Source organism: Protopterus annectens, chromosome 8.part0 (genome assembly GCF_019279795.1).
Source record: "Protopterus annectens isolate FY-2018-M chromosome 8.part0, PAN1.0, whole genome shotgun sequence".
NCBI classification, from domain to species: Eukaryota; Metazoa; Chordata; order Ceratodontiformes; family Protopteridae; genus Protopterus; species Protopterus annectens.
Genome location: NC_056741.1, coordinates 880,393,736 through 880,408,845, shown reverse-complemented (window position 1 = coordinate 880,408,845; position 15,110 = coordinate 880,393,736). Strand labels below are relative to the sequence as shown.

Below are 15,110 nucleotides of genomic sequence, written 5' to 3'. Positions count from 1 at the left end.
GAGACTGAAGTTTGATTCTCATAACTTAACAGTGGAATATTGTGCATGTAACAGATCTCTTAATTAGGTCAAAGCTTCTAAGTTGCCCTAGAAACAGGCTGTGTGACTCATGTCAATTTTAATAGGTTAATAAAACTATCTAAACAAAATTGAACTGATGTAAAATGAGAAATCTGGAGAGGAATACAGGTTCAACAAGTAAATGTCCAGCTTCTTTTTTTCAACAGCATAAATTTAACGTAATCGAGCTCTGTCAAGCAAGAGAAAATTCAGCAGAGACAAGGTGTGAATAAAATTCATTCTGCAGTTGCGGAGACAGTAAGGGGTGGGGTTAAAAATCCTTGCTGATACATTTGTCAGGCAAGCTTGAATAACAAAAACCAATTAGGAAGTTTCTCTCTTCTTTTCCTCACTGCACTCTCTGCTTTAGCTGCACACAGCAATGTGTCCCTTTCGTTTACTTCCAGGAATAATATCAGCATGGCTCAGTTAGGAGAAAAGCATTCTTACTTGGCTTCCTGCAAGCAGTTTACAAAGTGACTTTGTTTTAAAGTTGCCTAACTTTACTGAGCAGTGACAGCTTTGGATTTGAAACAGAGGACCTGGCTTTACACACCTATCTACTTTCTTGTTGCTGTCACATTCAGACCTGGATAGCTAACAGTATCAGTTACGCAACTCTAAGCCTGTTGGATTTTACTATTTTATTCAGGCCCAGAAGGTGTATCAGTAACATCACATCTGTTTTTTTTTTTTTTTTTTTGCTTTTCATGAACTACCGAGACATTATCTGTCAACTATCTGTTGTCTTTTTCTTTAGTTCTCACTGTTCCCTGCTTTAAATAGGTTGCTGCCTCTCTTACATTTGCTAGTGATTGTTTTTACTGATTTGGAACTACAGACTGAAAGGCACTTTTGTGGATATACAGAGGAGGAACAAGAAGAAAAGACTTCTAGCCTGCAAACTCAGGAAGTAAACAAAGATAAAATGTGAGTATCTCCATGCATGCTTTTCCTTTAAAGCTCACAGCCATTTGTGTAGATGTAGCTTGAACTAATTTTAAATCTCTCTTAAGTCACACACAGAGAGACCATATCAGCTGTTAGCTGTACAGTTGTAGTATACAAGATTTCTGTTTTAAGGAGCACGCACACATTTAAACTTTGTAATTAACAAGACAGAGCCATAGAACAGTTGCAGAAAAAAATCTTTTGTCATTGTTTTGATAATGCGCTAGGTACAGTAGGCAAGTCCTTACACAAGCCTATTTCACTTTATATAGACCTTCAGCTTCTTCAGCACTCAGATGTCTCCCTATTTCATAGTTTTTGCTCTGACTTCTCAAGTTAGATTAAGACTATACTGAAAGATTCTTTCCCAGGTGTGTCTAGGGCCGTATATTAGCAGTAAGTGGAACAGTACAAGAAAATTATGAAAAATATTGAGAAGAAATTAAAATCAGACCAAGCTAGATGCAGTAACAGGTTCAACTGCAAAGTCATGAAGCAACAAGTACAGTCCATTAAGATACACGAGAGAATACTGAGGATGGGGGAAAAGAGAGGGGTTCTAAAGGTAGGCCCATAATTATTGTTTTGAAGTTTATAGAGAATTTTGTTTTTATTTAACACTGTCCTTACAGATGCTTATTAATAAAACCTGCAAACATACAATCGTGTCTAGGTACTCCCAGTTACAGCAAAGTACAATGCTATATATATTATTATTGAGTGGGTAAACTAATGAAATTGCAAGCAAAAATGACCAGTATACTGTGGAGGAATCAGCAGTCATGGAGCCAATGCTGATAGAAGGACTTGTGAATGACAGGTCATAAATGTGGAAGCTGCCTGTTGTCATTTTCTGTACTGTGCCTGCCATCTTGTCATGGCTTCTGTCTGACCCACACTTCTGTAAACATTGAGCAAAAGCTGCTTCCTAGGAAACATTCTTAAGAGAAGTACCCCAGAATCTAAACAGTAGCAAACCCCTCCCAACTCCAGTTCTCAAGTCACACACATACACAAAGCAAAGTGTAAATGTCGCCTGCGTTGTCATTCTGCACAGCCATTCAAGAAACATCATTATAAATTTAAACATGTAAATAATTAGTAATTTTGCACGGAAGCATTTTATTTACTAAATATCCATGAACCTGTTGCCTTAGCATCAATAACTATCTCTATGAAGTACAAAAAAAGGGTCAGAAAGCAGTACAACATATGCAGTATATATTGAATGTATTTTATAGCAGTGTAATCCTCACTTGCCTTTATTGTTGCACATTGCATTGATGGTGAGGGGAGGGGCTGCTGCTCCCCCACCTCCATTTAATATTTGATATGTTTGGGAGAGGAAGTAGGCATTTTCCTTAATTGTGACCACTTCCTGGTACTCTGTCTGACGCACAGTGTTTTTCATTTAAATACCCACAATGTACTGGTGAGGTGGCTCGAGATAGTGTGGGTTCAAGCATCCAACACTGAGCACTGGTAGGTTACCTTATTTTTTAAAGTAGATACAGGTGGTGGTGCTGCGGTAACGGTGTTGCCTAACAGTAAGACGTCCTGTTCGATTCTCAGCTAGAGCGTCTTCTGTGTGGAGACATGCGTGAATGGGCGTACCTTCGTTGAAGGTTGTGCGTCAGGGCCGGCAACTCGGCACTTAAAAATCTACTGCCAATCATTAGTGGACTGGAGTTCTGCTGTGGCGACCCCTAACTGGGAAAAACCGAAAGACACAACAACAACAACAGAGTAGGTTACCGATTTTTGGTTTGTGTGTGTGTTGCCCCTTTCTTCCAGTGATTAACTGGTTTCAGGTCAGATTTTCCTTTCCACACCATCAACTAGCCTGCTAAAAGTGGATTTTAGGCTTTCCTTTCAAATATTGCCTTGTTTTTTTATGAAATGTTATTGACCAAGTACATTTCCCAGTTCCACCATGAATCTCTGTGAGTTGGAAACTCTTAAAGTTCAGGATTTCTGGGCTTGAGTTCAAATGGGCTAGTCTAGCCATTAACTGTGTCATACCAAATACTGTGCTGTTTGGTTACCCCCCTTTGTTAGATTTTTAAGGGAAATAGTTGAAGTTTTGCAAGCAGTAACAACCCCCATTTAAAATATATTTTCTGTTCTTACATAATGACTGTAGCTCACAGTTCTGTTGTACTAAAAACAGATTCCCCCATGACACTAACAGCCTACAAGAGAGTCTAAACACAAACAAATGACTGATGTGAAAGCCACAGATTAAAACTCAGTTCAAAGAAATGCATTATAGTGTTCTTGGGAAATCGTCCACCCAAGGTAATTACTTCCTCAATAAAACACCCCTAAGAGTTGACCTCCTAGTTAGGGATCTGGGAACATATGTAGACAGTAATCTGGCATTTGACCAACACATAGCCAAGATAGTAAGAAAATCATTCTCTTGTCACCCAACTCATAAGCAAGGGTATGGCATCCAGTCCAAGTGGAAGTAATAGTACCACTCTACTCAGCCCTTATCAGACCCATTATTAAGTACAATGCCCCTTTTCGCATATATCTCACCAGGCACTTGCAACAGTAGGAACACCCTCAAAGGTTTCTTACCAGAAGAATCCAGGGTAGTGGTTGGCATAATGATTAAGCTGTTTACCTTACAGACACAAGGTGCAGGGTTTGATTCTCACATGAGGTAATTGGCTAGGCTTAGAATAGCTCACAAGGGAATTTAGCCTAGTACTAATCTATGAAGCTATGTATTTATACCTAGCCCTACACAGATCCCCTTAAGGTCCTATCTCTGTACTCCATCTCCTACTGGTTACTGAGAGGCGATCTATGCTTAACATATAAACATCCTCGGATTCAACTCTTGAAGGATCCCTTGCACTTCTGCAAGGTAAACAACAGTAGAAACACTAGATCCAAGTGCCTGAACATTGTCTTTGGCATAAATAGAACCTGATGGAGGGGCAAAGAGGGTCTTAAAGGAGCCTCATGGTATGGCATAAGCTCCCCATCTATGTGAAGCAGAGTTTATCCCTGATCCTGTTCAAAAGAAACCTTGATCATCGGATGAAAAACTGCCAGCCCATAAACAATTCATAGGGAAGTGCTGGGTTAGCTGCCCTCACAAACCATTTTAAGCCTATCCAATTTCTCCAAGGTGAAAATCGAACCCAGTATATTTTGTCAGTGCCTTAACCATTATGCTTATCCCCAACCGTAAATACTAATCTAGCTGCCCTTGAGGGCCATTTTAACTCTAGCCAACTTTCTCTCCGAGGGTGAGAATCAAACTCTGTACTTTGTGTCTTTGAGGTATACACCTTGAACATTATGCAAACATTGAATGTTAGTAGATAAACAGGAAGTAGCAGCAGATTAAAAGCGCCCAGCAGAAAAATTAAGTAATTATCGTAGCAAAAACTTCCAGGCACCACCACAGCAATGACGATACTTAGTATCAAGATATAACGGCACTAATACGGCAAAAAAACGTTATTAGAAGTCACTTCTGAGCATAGCAAAAACTTCCAGGCACCACCACAGCAAAAACGATACTTTGTATCAAAATATAACAGCATTAATACGGCAAAAACTGTTATTAAACGTCACCTCCACTTGTAGAATTCAGTAAAATATATATCCAGATATTGCTCGACTGAAACAACTGAAGAACAGGATGCAGTCACAGTAGATGCAGCAGTTATACATCCAAATGAAGTAATGAAAATATTTAAATTATCCACATCAATACCATATCTTTAAAACACTTTATTTGTAGTACGAAAATAAAACAGAATTCTGCAAGTGGAGGTGACTTTTAATAACGTTTTTTGCCATATTAGTGCTGTTATATTTTGATACAAAGTATCGTTTTTGCTGTGGTGGTGCCTGGAAGTTTTTGCTACGCTCAGAAGTGACTTCTAATAACGTTTTTTGCCGTATTAGGGCTGTTATATCTTGATACTAAGTATCGTCATTGATGTGGTGGTGCCTGGAAGTTTTTGCTACGCTAAACATTGAATGTTATTTCAATTAGTTTGATAAAGAAACTATAGTGGGACCCAATAAAAATCTCTGACCTGCATGCATGAACAAAGCACGAAAAGACTCGAAAAAAACTAAAAGCTGCAGCAAAGGGGGTTAAGCAGAGGTGCTGGCATAATTCAAAATGGCTAATTCAGCAGGCAAGCGACCAGTACTTGTACATAGGGTGATTATGTAGTTCGCTAATTAACAATATAGTCTGGTCCGTTTACATTTTTTTCCTAATTTATATTCCATACAATGTCTGTTTTTCCTTTCAACAAAGAATATAAAATATGAAGGCAATGGCAGGTTTAGGAAGCACCTCATTTAAAAGCAATTTAGTCTGTATTATTCCTAACATCCTAAAATCAGTGGCTGAGTTTTGGGGATATATGTGTCTGTTTCAGTTATAAACTGCCCAATCTAATCCTTTCCTGCCACTCTGAAAGAGGTAAGGACAAAAAAAATAACTTCGGCAATCTTTTCTCCTCTAACAACATTTTATTCAGCGGGTGGGAATGTTGTTTTAGTAGTACAGCAGGTGGGGGTGTTGTTTTAGTAATACGGCAGTGTAAATTTCTCAGCTTGGAAGACGGATTTTGTATTGCTACCTTGTGGGATCTTTTTTCACCCCCCCATACTAGACCTAGCCTGTTAGCTTTCCTGCCTGTACTCAATAAGCCCATTCATCTCATAGTCATAAGAGTCTGGCAAGTGAGAGTCCTGCCCTAGAATTCCCCACCTGGGACTCTTCCACTTAGGGAAGATTATAGCGGTAGGGAGCAGGTCAGCCTACCTCCTCCTCTGATGGAAACCCCCTTTACAGTGGCTCTACAGAGCTCCACTATAGCTGCCCTACAAGGACTCCCCTTAGCTCTCAATGTAGTTGTACATGGCAGCACAGGCACATTATATCCTGGGTTCCACAGGGTAGATACCTAGTGCTCCCACTAGGTGTCACTGTTATGGCAAGCCAGAAACCCCCCCCACATACACACACACACACACACACACACACCTACCTACCTTCAGACTGGATGATCCAGCATCAGCTACTCACTTCCATCCACCCTTACCAGCTCTTACTGTCACCTGAGCCAGTGTCTGAACTTGGGTCACCTTCAACATAATTGGAGCTTTATACCTCTGTGCCACAAACTTTTTACCGCTCATAGGGAACCTGATAGAAAAGTAGACATTCAGGCAGATCATCTGGGGTGTACACATGATTTTGATGGGTTTTAATGTGTTGCTGTGATGGATATTGTTATTCTCCATGATGTAGCCAGACATTATAACCATGATTATAAGTGGACATTGCATAAGGGTGAGCCACTGACTGACGCCAATAGTTACAGATGTATTAGTCTCACTAGCATCATCTGCAAAGTAATGGAGTGCATAACTGCTGAGCTAATAAATAACATAGTGACATCCAAACCCTGTAGTAAAATCCATTTGCATTCATAGATGTCTGGTCTTGTCTAGCTAACCTGGTTGATTTTTTGACATAGTAGTTGAAGCACTCGGTGCGGATCTGATTTTTCAGACTGCTTACTTTGATATCATTGTGAAGACCTTTCATACTATCCCCATGCAGAACATATAGACAAAATTTCCCAGCTCAAATTTAACCTTTATAGTTGGGTGGATAGCATACTGGCTTGGAAAAGTCATTAATGGTATCCTTCAGGAGTTCATCATGGGCCCCAACTCTGTGGTATTTATTATTATTTTTTTTTTAAGTCATACCAGTTATTGTAAAAGGTCTGTGCTGTGTTTACTGGCAACTGTAGAAAGGGTGCACTCTAAAATCCTCATCCAAAGCTGCTTGCATTCATTAATGGCTGGACCAGGCCAACAGCTGGTGCACCAGTCATGATCCCACCCTAATTGCTAAGAAATGCAATGTAGTGATTTAGCAAAACCTGAATCCACTCTGCTTATCTCATTGCTGATTCCCCTCAAATCAAATGTACTGTTCAGAGGCCTGTCAGAATGATAACCCTCCCAAAAAAGATTACTCACTAAGATCTCTTGGCTGAACAACCTAAGTTATTGTGATATTTTAATGTCCCTCTGTCTCTGTATACACTGCCTTAAAACTCCTATAGGATAAACTCAGTGTAGTTGTCTAGGCAATGAAAATCCCAGATCTCTTCATCATCCTTCCCCTGCACAAAACCAAAACTCTAAGAAATGCCCACTCCAAACACCTTCATCACAGGATTAACAGAAGTTGCCTATAGAGGTGCTGAAATTTCTGACGTGTGTCAGTCTGTCTTAAGTGGGGTGTTGTCTATATTGAGGATGCTGTCAAGCTTCGTTTAACAAAGATGACAGGGATGCAAATTTTACATTTAAATTAAGCCTGTTTCTAATAAAACATTGAGTTGTGTGTTTAGCTCTTGCTGTAGAAGCATTGTATCAGACTCTAAGCAAATGATGCCACTTACCTTGCAGCCATCAACAAACACAGTTAGCGACATGTCTGAATTTGTGGTAAGGACATCCAAGAAGTAGATGCTTAACAGAAGGGGTCTCAGTACTGAACCCAGAGAAATGTCACTTATCACCTCGTTTTCTGACATGATGCCCATGCCTACTGCTTTGTGTTTCTGTCACCCAGTTTGCTGTCCATCTTACAGCCTCAGAGTCAACATTTAGACATTTAAGTTTATTTATAACTCCAGCATGGACAATGATATGAAAGGCTTTGATCAGATCCAGCTATGCTGTATGAGCTGCATTACCACTGTCTACAGCTTCAGTAACTTTCTTGAAGAAATTTTCTAAATTAAGTAGCTATAATCTGCGTTTGACAAAATTATGTTATGGTTCTAGAGCAATACATTTGTTTACATCAGAGGTTATGAACTCTGATGTGCTACATCCCATGCCTATGTAATGAGGCTTGTTAGGCAGATGGAGGTGTCATTCCCAGGGTCTGCGGTGGAGCCCTCTTTATAGCGTGACATACTGATAACTGTTTTCTATACCTCAGAACCACACTCTGTGGCTGTTCACCAGTTTTAGTAGGGGTTCAAATAGGCTGTGTTTGGCACTGTTGATTAAACAACCATGTACTGTATGTTGTGGGAGTAGGGCTACTGTTAACTTGCTGGGACCCTCCAAAATGTTTTCATCCAGGGGAACCCCAGCAGAGATTGTGCTGCTATAGGATGTTATAGCTCTCACCCCGGCACCCCATCCATTGCTGCCATCTGCTGACTGTTCTGCCACCCCATCACTGCATTCTCATCCCTTTCTATCTTATTTGAGCCCCTTTTTCCACTATTTTAGTACATAGCTTACTTTAGGACTTACTAACTCTCTCTCTCTCTCTCTCTCTCTCTTTCTCTTTCTCTCTATGTCATTGCCAGATAACAGACTTCTGTGCCACTTCAAGGTAGCCAGGTACACAGAAGACAGTCACTTCACCATCATTCATACCCAGACTTGTAATAACATCCACCTGATCAATTCTATGGTCTTCTAAAAATATTATTCACCCTATTACCTCTACCACACCTTGACTAGCCCATCACAACCAACAAGCTTTCATGGAGTCATTCATGTACAAGGTATGGACACTTTAATCAGCCATCAGTAGCATAACTAGGGCAGTGTGAGAGGGGCAAATGCCCTGGTGCAATCAGCTGATCTGGGTCTCTCAATTCAATACCGGCTTTGCATTTGTGGTCAAACCTGAGCACTGTAGTGCTTCGTGTGTGGTCCAAACTCTCGTCTCAATCCGTTCTAACCTCCTCTGATTGATTGCTAAAGTCATTGTACAGTATTTTATTTACCCTATTAATTATCCTTTTTTTAACAGTAGCTTCTGTTCTAGATTCAATTAAAAACTCTATTAGAGCAGGTGTTATAATTAGGATTTCCCTATACATTTCTCTTTGTCTGTAATCAGATCTCAATCCCTGGTAGTGGAGGTAGTCTCTAGTCTGCAGCCCAACTTTCTTTTTGGCTTCTTCCCATTCTGTTACCTTTCCATCTCTTCGTATTTGCTCCTAATACCCTGGTTCCTTTGCTAGTTTTCTTTAGTAAACTCCAGCCCCCTCTTGCCTATTCTCTGTACCCCAATTGCAGTCTGTCCCTTTTGGCAAAAATGTCTTTTCTCCATTCTCATGTTGGCTTAGTTTTTAGAAAACTTTTTGCTACTTTATGAATGTTATTATTCTCTTTAAGCATCTGCATCCAAAATCCCACTCTCTCCTTATTTCTCTCCTGCTTACATCATCAACCCTTTCCACTGTGAATTGTAGCTTTTTGTTTGTGTTATGTATGTAAGACCTAACTGTGTCTCGTATCCCTTCATATCAGGTAATCCTAATCTATCTTGTTCTAGTCAAAGGATCAATTTATCCCTCTTAACCCTTGCCCTTTCCCCTCCCAGATGAGGTCAGAAATGTTTGACCCATAGTGGGGTGTTCTCTATTTGGGATAGAGAGGTAGTAGCATTTACTAAGCCTAGGAATCTTTGTTGTACCCAGTGTTTGTGGTATAGGTGTTCCGTCTAATCAATGGATAGTTGAAATCATCCATTAGAAAAGTATTTGTATTTATGGGTAGTTCAGTAATTACATTTCAAAGTTATTTGTAGTCCTTCATTCACGTGTAAGATGACTGTAGCAGTTTATGACTTGATTTGTCTTGTTTGGGTAATTTGAAGTTCAGTAAGTTCTGTTTGTGGATCCAGGGCAATCTGTTTAGTAATGATATTTCCATGTAATTCTCAACAGGTCTGAATGTATAATAGGTGCAGAAACCTAATAAAGAGAAAATACTGTCTTTATACCCAAAGCAAGCCTCTGCTACAACAGAGGAAATGAACAGTTGAAGTTGCAGGACAGACCCAAAATCAAGCATTTTTAAGACTTCTGGCATTCAGTAGAGCAGCATTGATGCAGTCCAGATTTATATTTATTGCAAGCAAGCCTTTCTATTTTGTTGGAGTGTACAAAAAGGTGGACTGCATAAAAAGGCATTATGAGGTTAGCAAATGCTTTGGCCAGTACGTGGATTCCATGGAATGCAATGTGCAGGGAATCCCTTGTAAAACAAGACAGGCTGGCAATCCCCTCATTCCAAGCTGATAATACTGAATCTACTTGAAGTGAAACCAGTTACGTAGACAATTATATTTTTGTATATGTGCAGAATTATGGCTGAAGGTTGGATTCTGTTCACAGCCAGAGTCCTACCTGAATTTAAAGCAAGCTTAGCAAGCCCCAGGTTGTCTATCTACTTCTCTTTCTGGGTTGAGCACCTAAGATCATTTATACCTACATGATCCACCGCTGTACACGTCCTGTTTGAGAAATTGTAGGGCCCTCTTGACTTAGCTGTCTTTCCACTGTCAGAATCTGTCAATTGTTGCCTTATCTTTGCCATGCCTACTGAGTGTAGAGTTAATGTGTTTAATGATGGAGTTTAAAATTACTAGGAAATTTCTGATGCATGTGCAGCATTAGTGGCAGTATGTTTGCTGTATGTAGCCTGTTGGTCTCATAGATATGTAAGTATGGTAGAGTTGTTTTAGTGGATTGCTGTGAGTGTTCATTGTTCTTGATTCTTGGAGGATTGGAGTGATTTTTGTTTACAGCTTCAGAGTATGTTGGTCTAGTGTAATCTTGTGGACGGACAGGCACATTTGTGTTGCTTACCAAACATCTGTGTAAGTGAGATGGTGACCTCCAGGTTATGTAGGTAATTATCTCTCAGAAATCATGTCATGTTGGTACGGTAGTAGCTGGCTGTTGATGAACATTAGGCGGACCTAGCACTGTATAACAATACCAAATGCAATGAAATTGTTAACCCAAGGGAGAGCAGCACACTGGCACCCACGTATGCTAGGAGGGTCAAATTACTGAGAACTTAATCAGAAGGCCTAGAAGATAAGCTGAGTATATAAACCATGATGTCGAGGAAATTTACTAGGCAAAGCAAAGATGCTCTAACACTGATACAAGCACTACTTGAAATGACAGGAAAGAACTTGCATAATGTAGTCTAACCTAAGGGTGTTACATAGCTATAGTTTGGAACAGTAAAGTTCAGACTAATAACAATAATATGAAGGCTAAAGAAGTAGTAAAAATTAAACATAGTAAGATCCGAGTTACACAGGTAAATTCTAGTATAGTACACTTATGAAAGAACATTTTAAATGACAGGTCTCTGATGTTCTCCATCTGCAGTCCCTCCTCTGCTTCCAGCCTTTCATGATGCCTTTCAGGCTGCATCTCAGACACCAGATTTTCAGCCCTCAGCATTTAAATGTCCTGATAGGTTTTATAAGGTCCCCAGGATACACATCTCTTGTTCAAGAATGCCCTCTGCAGGCCCAGCTGTCATTGCAGTGTCAGCAGACAAATCCTCCAGACAGCTGCCTTCCTCTTCTCTATTCCCTACAGATAAGGATAGCAAATTCATGGATAGACAGGGGAAGAAAATGTATACTTCTTCCACACTAGCCATTAGAGCCATTAACTATCAAACCCACATGGCTAAGTTTGTTCTAGATACCCTGTCCAAGGCCTCTGCATTAATGCCAGATTTTCCTATGTCTCACCTCTCTGACCTACTCTCGACCACTTCTGAGGTGGCCAGGCACTCCATCAAGTGCACTTGTGATGCTGTAGAAGCATCATCTAAGTCTGCAGCATCAGGTTCGGTCTTGAGAAGGTACTCCTTTGTGAGACTCTAGCCCCTACCCATGGATGCACTTGCCAAATTACTGGATGCACCACTTGATAATAAGGCCCTTTTTGGCACTGCTTTAGCAAAGCTCCTTAAATCTCTCCAAGAGAAGGGTAAGGAGTTGCAAAATTTAAAACATTCAGTCTTGCCCATTCCTGGATACCACAGGAACTACCCACAAAGGACCAGTTTTGTAAGGAGCAGTCTTCTCACTCTACTGCTCCACAATCTAAAGGACGGAGACACCCTAGGAAGCAAACCAGTCCTAGACCCCCCTCCACCTCAACCCCTACTCCCCTTCAGAGGAAGACTGACCCTGACAGAGCTCCTCCACTGTGACTCAAACCCTTTACCCACATCCCACCCACCTGTTCCTCAACCTCACCAAATCCCTACCTTCCTGGTGGAAAATCACCTCAGAGTCTTGGGTCCTTTTTGTCATCCAAAAAGGTTATTTTATGACTAGGTGGACAGTTCCTCCCTTCCAGGGGACACCTCAATGTCCTTTAAGCCAGCTTCATCTCTTCCCTCCAATTTTGGATCAGCTCAGGGCACAATAGAAAAAGTCCCTCCAGATCAGACAAACGAGGGATTTTACTCCAGGATGTTTTTGGTCCCAAGAAAAGATGATCCTTGGAGACCATTTCTGGATTTGTCTATCCTCAATCTATTCCTCAAGGTGCCTACCTTCAAGATGCTCACCTTGCATCATCTCTTACCCCTTATCCCCAATCAAGTCTGAAAGATGCCTACCTTCATCTCCCCATTCACCCCAGCTACAGGAAATTCCTACACTTCTCAGTATTTTCCTTACATTTTCATTTTTCTGCATTGCTATTTGGGCTCTCTACAGCTCCAAGAGTGTTCACAAAGTGTCTATCTCTGGTTATCACCCACTGCAGAATGCAGGGCATACAAATATATCCCTACCTAGATAACCTGTTAAAGGGAGTGGCAGTCCTGGTGTAGGATAACCATCACCTATACATGGTGTGCAAAACCCTGGCAGACCTAGGGTTCACAGTGAGCCAACAAAAATCTCAAATGACACCAACCCAAGATCTTGTCTTCTTAGGATGAAGAATAAGAACAGACAAGATGGCAGCCTTCATCCCCTGCCAGAATGTGGAATCCCTCACCAATTATTTCCAAACTCTTCTCTCCATCCAAACCATCTCAGCCAGGGAATTTCTGAGGGTCCTAGGCCACATGGCATCCTTGATTCCCATGCTTCCCTTTGGAAGGCTGCATATGAGAAAGTTGCAATGGGGTCTTGAAGAATCTGTGGAACCAACACTCCCATCCTCCAGATGTTTGGCTGCATATGAGAAAGTTGCAATGGGGTCTTGAAGAATCTGTGGAACCAACACTCCCATCCTCCGGATGTTTGGCTGTATATGAGAAAGTTGCAATGGGGTCTTGAAGAATCTGTGGAACCAACACTCCCATCCTCCGGATGTTTTCCTCCCTCTTCTCCCATGCTTGAAAAAAAAGCTGGAATGGTGGATTTCATCCATCAACCTCAATCAGGGAATACCCTTGCAGATTCCTCCACCCTCACAACACCTCTACACAGATGTATCAGATATGGGTTAGGAGCAGTTCTGGAAATCAACAACAACAACCGGAACATAGTTCATGGAGAGTAGTCCACACAGAGACAAAGGGATCATGTCAATATCAAAGAACTGAGGGCCCTTCTCTTGGCACTTCAAACATTCCAACAAATTCTCCTACCAGGAACCTGGAAGGTAGTCACAGACAATATGACTGTCATGTGGTATATCAACAAGAAGGGAGGGACAGGGTCCTATTTGGCAATTTAGATTGGTCCCTAACAGCAAAACTACACATTCACCTGCTAGCTGTGCACATTCCTTCAGCAGAGAATGTGATGGTGGACACCATCAGCAGAACCTCAGCACCTTCTCATGAATGGATGTTTCACAGGGAGGTGTTCTTGGATCTTATTCACAGGTGGGATATTCCTCAGGGAGAGATCTGTTTGCCTCCTCCCAGAACAGAAGATGACTCTAATTTGCACCGAAGACCCACATCCAAAGGATTGGAAGGTGGACTCCTTCAGTTTTTCTTGGGCGGGGATGTCTCTTTATCCCCCCCCCCCCCCACTGATTCAAAAAGTCCTTCTGAAAATCCAGAAGGACAAACCAAAAATCTTGTTGGTGACCCTCTTTTGGCCAAGACAGCATTGGTTTCCCCTACTACACTTATTAGCCAAGGACAATCACCAAAGGTTACCTCACCGATTCGACCTACTCAGACAAGACAGGGGGGTCTCTCATCCATCCTCAGGTGCTCGACTTCAAACTGACCCTATGGGTGGTAGAATTTTGATCCCCTTCAACCACCTGTATTCAGAGGACATATTCAGGAGGCCAGGAAACCTAGTACCAGGAGAAACTATGTATCAAAATGGAAAAGATTCTCCAGGTGGTGTCTCAAGAACAAACAGGACCCTTCTCTTGTTCCAGTACCCATGGTCCTTTCTTACTTGTGTGAGCTTCTACATTCAGGACTGACATACTCTTTTGTAAAAGTGCATTTGTCAGCCATCTCCGCCTGCCTTTCTTTGGCATCCAGGTTAGATTCAAACCTCTTCTTAAAAGGGATCCTTCACATCAGATCCCCTCATAGACCTATCCCTCCATCATGGGATCTTAATTTTGTGTTTGAAGAACTGCCCCCATTTGATCCAGCTCACTCTGCATCACTTAAACTTTGTACTTGGAAAACAGAACTGCTGGTGGCCCTTAATCTGCCAGGAGGGTCTCAGAAATCCAAGCCCTTATGGCTACCCATCCTTACTTTATCTTCTACAGAGACAGAGTCTCCATCAGGACCAATCCTTCTTTCATGCCTAAGGTGGTTAATGAGCTATCCTTGAATCAGACCATTAATCAGACCATTAATCTACCTTCTTCAAAACTCCTCAGAAAGAACCTTGCATTCCTTGGATGTTCGTAGACAACTAAGGTATTACATGGACAAGACCAAATCCATTAGAAAGTCTGACCAGCTTTTTGCCTTCCCCAAGGGTGAAAGAAGACAGTGTCAAAACAGACAATCGCCTTATGGATTTCTAAGGCAATCTCTTCTTGCTACTTCTTTCGTGGAAAAGAATTGAATTTCAATGTGAGAGTTCACTCTACTAGGATAGCTGCTTCTTCAACAGCCTTATTTAGAGGTGTTGACTGTTTCCATTTTGGAGGCGGCCATTTGGTCTTCTGTACATACTTTTGCCAAGCATTACAAGCTAGATTTGATTTGTAGAGCCAGGGCTGGGTTTGCAAGGTGAATTTTACAGGGTCTCATCAACCCTACCTCCCAACCTGCCTCCAGGGCTC

At 41.3% G+C, this 15,110-nt stretch overlaps 1 protein-coding gene across 6 annotated transcripts in view; it reads left to right on the top strand.

Moving 5' to 3' along the window:
• CCDC120 (coiled-coil domain containing 120) overlaps positions 1-15,110 on the top strand; it is a 1,397,471-nt gene that overhangs the window by 275,650 nt on the left and 1,106,711 nt on the right. For 5 of the 6 annotated variants that reach the window (XM_044080398.1, XM_044080397.1, XM_044080399.1 and 2 more), the window contains exon 1: positions 385-990. The exons of the other annotated variant lie outside the window; for it this stretch is intronic. The gene's annotated coding sequence lies outside the window, so the exon portion shown is untranslated. Of the gene's footprint in view, positions 1-384; positions 991-15,110 lie in introns of those variants that run through there. 6 annotated transcript variants of the gene reach the window in all.